Here is a 6,535-nt window from a genome sequence, read left to right as displayed (position 1 = left end):
GGCTAATAATCAGAGATCTTAATAAGATATTGATTCTTTGAAAATAGGACATATTGACTTGGCTTTATCTATAAAACTACCCAAGTTTGTGGTCAGTACTAAGTCACTTTACTTTTATAAAAATTTTTAATAAAATGTACATAACAGTAACCATTTTAACCATTTTTCAGTATACAGCTCCGTGTCATGAAGTTGTGTGTTCACAGTATTATGCAACCATCACCGTCGTCCATTTCCAGAACTTTTCCTTCATCCCAAATGGAAATTCTACCCATTAAATAGTAGCTCCTCTTTCCCCCATCTCAGCCCCTGGGTACCTCTGCTCTACCTTCCATCTCTGAATTTGCCTATTGTAGATTCCACATTTCGTGGAATCATGTAATATTTATCCTTTTGGTTCTGGCTTATTTCATTTCACATGTTTTCAAGGTTAGGATTAGGGCTTCAAAGTTGACAAGTATCTGGGGGACTTCCCTGGTGATTCAGTGGCTAAGATTCTGAGCTCCCAATGCAGGGGACCTGGGTTGAATCCCTGGTCAGGGAACTAGATCCCACATGCTGCAATGAAGATCAAAGATTGAGTGTGCCATGACCAAGACCTGTCACAGCCAAATATTTTTTTAAAGGTTAATAGGTATCAGAAATGATGACCAAATAATGTTCCATTATAAGGATATACCACATTTTATTTGTTTTTTCATCTGCTGATGGACACTTGGGTGGCTTGCAGCTTCTGACTATTGTGAATAAGACTGCTGTGGGGCTTCCCCGGTGACTCACAGGTAAAGAATCCACCTGCCAATGCAGGAGAGGTGAACTCAACCCCTGGTCTAGGAGGATCCCACATGCCACAGGGCAGCTGAGCCCTTGCTGCTCTAGGGCCAGGGAGCCACAACCCCTGAGCCCACGTGCCACACGCTCGAGCCCGTGCTCCCCAAGAGAAGCCACAGCAGTGAGGAACCTGAGCACCGCAGCTAGAGAAAGCCCAGGCGGCAGCGAAGACCCAGCACAGCCAAATAAATTAAAACCAAGAAGACTACTGTGAATATGGGCGGACCAGTGTTTCTGTTTGAGCCTCTGCTTTCAGTTCTTTTGCGTATAAACCTAGGGGTAGCATTGCTGGGTTTTATAGTAATTCTGTGTTAACTTTGTGTTTAACCTGACTTTGCGTGGTGCTGTAATCTTTGGCATAGGCCCAGCCAGGCTGCCTTCCTACTGCTGGATAGACTGGACTTGCGACTGTGACTCGCTCAGCCGTGTCCCACTCACTCAGGGCTGGCTGCCCTCCAGGGAGCACATGTGGAAAAGATACCTGCAGAGTATTTCTGGAAGCTGACCTGCTGCTGGTTTAATGGCCTGCGCAGTCCCAGTCTAAAGGCAGTAGGAGGTCACTTCCTGGATGGTCAGACATGTTGGCGAACTTGGGATCTCAAGAAAGATGATACCCCTCTAGTTAAAGGTTACACCTGTGAAACCTGGTAGAGGCTAGTTGTGATAGCCCTTGGTTCCTGAACTCAAAGTGGAGGAACTGATGAGAACCTTAGATAATACTTCTGGCTTTATGGAAATTGTAGAAACTATGGCTGTGGGGGCTTTAGTAAGCCCCATACTCAGTGCCAGGGTGGAGTTTTGTCAGCTTCCTAAGGAGGCTCTAAGTATTAAAGCACAGCTCTTACCCTGTAGGGAAGCACGCCAAATAGCCCTGCACATCAAGGTAATTATATACATTCAAAACATGGTGAAGGTTCCCACCTCACTGGTAGAATTCTTGGTTCCCTGGTGTGGTGTCAGGATGAACAGGTTGGCTTTTCCAAGGAACAGTGGTGTTGGTGATCAAGTTGTAATAGTCTGAGGTGCTTGCATGTGTACTGTGATTTTGTATCACAATATCTTATTGAGCAAATACTATTTAGTCTGAGCCTTTGCCTCGACAGGCACACAGTTGGTCCGAGGACAGACAGAAACCAAGCAACCCTCCACGCCAGATGCCCAGGGGTACCTCCATCCTTTTGGCCACTTTGAACCTCAGTGACCCACCGAGGTTACTGGGTCCCCGAAACCCCCTTGTATTTGTTGACTTCCTTGCCTCTCGCTCTCATTTCCTTGGCCTCCATTTCTGTTTATTTGGATTGTTAATCAAAATAACCTAGTCGCACACAAGCCATGGTGACAGCCACAGCTTTCAAGGAGGGGAATGACCTAGCCTAGAAACCCATCTAGTCCAACCTAAACACTGACACCTAATACTTGTTCCCATCCCTGCCAAGTGCAGAATGTGGCCAAAAGGGAACCCGAGGAAGGCCCTGACCACAGTAAGTGTTGGACTCTGTCTTTGTTTGGTTCCTTGCTCTGGGTTGGCTTTGCCACCATCAGCAGAGGACAGGCAACAAATGGGCACAGCTCCCAGAAAAAACAAAATGTCATAGACTGGATAAACCAACACAGTCTTTTGGAAAACCGCAAGTTCACAGATTAGTAACCAGCCCAACCCAGCCAGTCCTGAATGGAGCACCCACAGGCTTCACTAAATGGACCGTTCAGTCTTGTGTAGATGGTGGTTTTTGATCTTTGGGCCTTTGTAAGCTTTGCCCTTGTGCTTTGTTCAGGAGAAAGTCTTAAGAGAGGCTGTTCCCTCTGGCGTGAAAAACACCAGTTCTATGGTCCCCACCCTCCCAGGGAACACCTTTTTAAACTCTTATAGTTGTTTCTTCCAACCCAGGAGAATAGCAGTGGGCGGACACAGGCCCACAGAGAGGCAGAGGCTTAAGAAGCACCTGCCCCGGGTGAGAGTAGAATGACACAGGACTCGGGGTGGGAGTAGATCTTGGGGGTGGCAGCATCATATCCTGGGGGCAGAATTTCTGAGAAGAGAAATGTATTAGGTTAAGAAAAGTGCACACGAAATATATTGGGCTTTAGGGTTTATTAAGGTGTACGTATGTGATAAGATGGGCTTGGAAACAGTCTGTGATATGCCTGAGAAACAGAATCAATGAATTCATGAGCACCGAGCTTGGTTTCTGTGCTAGTTTTCTATTGCTGCTCTAACAAACGCCTGCAAATGTAGTGACTTAAACAACACAGGTTTATTTCTTACAGTTCCATTGGTCAGAAGCTCAAGGTGAACCTCAACCAATTGAAATTGAGGTGTCATCAAGGCCCTGATTCTTTTTGGAGGTTCTAAAAGAGAATGGTGTGCTTGCTTATTCAAGTTGTTGCCAGGATTCACTTCCTTGCAGACATAGGGCTGAGTCCCTGCTTTCTTGCTGGCTGTCAGTTTAGGGCCATCCCCTGCTTCTGCTTCCGGAGGCCAGCCACATTCCTTGGGTCATGACCTGCTTTCTCCATCTTCAAAGCCCTCGACAGTGGACCAGTCCCTCTACACTTTGAATCTCTTCCATCATTGCATCTCTCCATCTTCTGCTGCTGCCTTTGAGAGCCCATGTCATTACATTGGGCCAACATGGAAAATCCAGGATAATCATCCTGTTTTAAAGTCAGCTGATCTGCCACTCTTAATTCCCCTTTTGCGATTTAGCATTAAGATATTCACATGTGTGATGCCAAGGGTTGGGATATGGGCATCCTTGGGGGCCATCGTTCTTTCTACCATGGTCCCTAAGCTGAGAACTGGGTAAAGCAGACAGAATGGACTGCTGAGGATTTATATTCAACATCTGCTGGGAGGGCAGGAGCCTGAAACACAGAGCAGCTACCCTAAGCAGAGGGTTCCCCCGGTCTGAGCTGCACAAATATCAGGGCTTTTCCTACTGTTTGGATTTTTTTTTCCACCATAGACTAGTCTTGCCTCCTTTAGAATTTCTTCTCAATGGAGTCATCCAGTATAATTTTTTGTGTTTTCACTCAGAATAATGTTCTTGAGATCCATCTCAGTTGTGGTGTGTCTTAGCAGCAACATGTCACAGACTGGGAGACGGTATTCACACATACCTGTCAAAGAACTTGATCTAGGATTTCCCTGGTCATCCAGTGGTTAAGAATCTGCCTGCCAATGCAGGGGACGTGAGTGATCCCTGGTTCGGGAAGATTCCACATGCTGCAGGGCGACTAGGCCGTGCACCCCAACTACTGAGGCTTACATGCTCTAGGGCCTGAGAGCCTACAACCAGTGCTCTGCAACAAGAGAAGCCACCACAATGGGAAGCCCCTTTCGCCCCCACTAGAGAAAGCCCATGCACAGCAACGAAGACCCAGAGCAGCCAAAAATAATAAATAAATTAAATAAAAAAAGGACTTGATCTAGAGCATATAAAGAACTCGTAACACTCAGTGATAATAGTGTTTTTTCTTATGTAAATGAATCTATGTGCATTGTTTATTGCTAGCTTTGTATACTTAGTGATAGATTATGGGTGTTGTAGGCTGATTAATGGCTTCCCCAAAGATGTCCACATCCTAATACCTAAAACCTGTGGATATGTTACTTTAGAGGGATTTGGCAGTTGTGATTAAATAAAGAATCTTTGGGTGGGAAGACTGTCCTGGTTACTTAGTTGGTCCCAAGGTAATCACAGTGACCTTAGAAGAAGGAGACAAGAAGTTCAGAGTCGGAGGAAAACAGATTTTTGAGGATGTTACATTCTTGGCTTTGAAGATGGAGGAACAGGTTACAAGTCAAAGAACACAGGTGGGTTTGGAAGGTGGAAACGGCATGGAAATAATGATCCTCTAGTCTTTAGGGGGATCCCAGCCCTGCTGTCCCCTTGATGTTAGCCCAATGAGACTTCTGACCTACCTGACTATAAGATAATAAGTTTATGTTGTTTTAAGCCAATAAAACTCCACACAAAAGGCAGTAATAAGACAATTGATCCAATATTACAAGTGCAAAAGATTTGAAAATACACTGCACAAAAGAAGACATACATATGGCCAGTAAGCACATGAAAAATACTCAGTATCATTGGCCCTGCCTGCTTCTCTGGACCTTTCTCTCCTAGGAAAAATACTTAATCTTCTGGGTTTCCTTTCACTTTATTTAGGGTGTCCTTCACAAGTTTTACATTTTTAAAAAATAAAACTTTAATTTTAGAAGAGTTTTACAGGAAAATTACAAAGATAGTACAAAGAATTCCTATATACTCTACACCCAGGTTCCCACGTTATTAACATCTTATATTGATATGGCACAGTTGTTACAATTAATGAACCAATACAGATACTTTATTCAGATTTCTTCAGTTTTTACCTAATGTTCTGCTTCTGTGACAGGACCCCATCCAGGGCAAAATGTCATGTTTAGTCATCGTGTCTCCTTAGGCTCCTCTGGGTGGACAATTTCTCAGACTTTCCTTATTCTTGATGACCTTGACAGTTTTGAGGAGTACAGGTTAGGAGTTTTTTTTTAGGATGTTCTTTAGTTTATCTGGTGTGTTTTTCTTTTTTTATTTTTAATTGATGTGTCTCTCTTAATTAAACTGGAATTATGTCCACACCATGCACAGCCTCCATTTAAGGACTGTGGAGTTATGCTGACTCCTTGAGGGCAGAGAAGTCATATACTTTATATAGAATTCTTTTGCATAGGTGACTTGTCTCTTCTCATTTATTTAGTCAGTCATTTATCTATGTCAGTATAGACTCAGTGACTTTTTTTTTTACATTTGTTTTTATACACCGTGACAACTCTATTTTGTTGCTCAAATTGTTCCAACCCTGCTCTGAGTTGGTCCTGGGTTCCTCTGACATTTTCCCGTCACTCTGCCTCTGTGTGTGTGTGTGTGTGTGTGTGTGTGTGTTTGTAACACTTCTTTACTTTCTGGCACTATTAGATGTTTCAGTCTCATCTTATATAATTCCTACCTGGTCCTAGAATCAGCCATTTCTCCAAGGAGCCCTGGTTCCTTTCATTGGAGAATGGTACTTGAAATCAAGTACTGATGTACTCAAAGTTTTTAATTTTTATGAAGTTCAATTTATCTGTGTTGTGTATGTGTGTGTGTGTTTGATGTCAGATCTAAAGAGGCTTCACCTGACCCAGGGTCACAAAGGTTTACTTTTACACTTTAAGCGTTTTATAGTGTTAGCTCATTCATCTAGGCCCACAATCCATTTTGAGTTCATTTTTGTGCATAGTATATGAAAGAGGTCCAACTTCATTGTTTTCTACGTAGGTATCCAGTCATCCTGGCACCATTTGTTGAAAAGACTTTTTTCTCACTGAATTGTCTTGGCACCCTTGTCAAAAATCAATGGATATTTCTCTTAAAAATTTTATTTATTTTTGATTGCACTGGGTCTTCATTGCTATGCATGGGCTTCTCATTGCCGTGGCTTCTCTTGTTGTGGAACACAGGCTCTAGGGCATGCGGCCTTCAGTAGTTGCGGCTCGCGGGCTCTCGAGCACAGGCTCAATAGTTGTGGCTCATGGGCTTAGTTGCTCCACGGTATGTGGGATCTTCCCGAACCAGGGATTGAACCCATGCCCCTTGCATTGGCCAGTGGTCTCTTAACCGCTGGATGGGAAGTCCCTCAATTGATGATATTTCTTCAATTCTTGAATGTATACTTGTAA

Source organism: Odocoileus virginianus, chromosome 3, assembly GCF_023699985.2.
Source record: "Odocoileus virginianus isolate 20LAN1187 ecotype Illinois chromosome 3, Ovbor_1.2, whole genome shotgun sequence".
Lineage (NCBI taxonomy): Eukaryota > Metazoa > Chordata > Mammalia > Artiodactyla > Cervidae > Odocoileus > Odocoileus virginianus.
Note: the sequence above shows the minus strand (reverse complement) of the source record.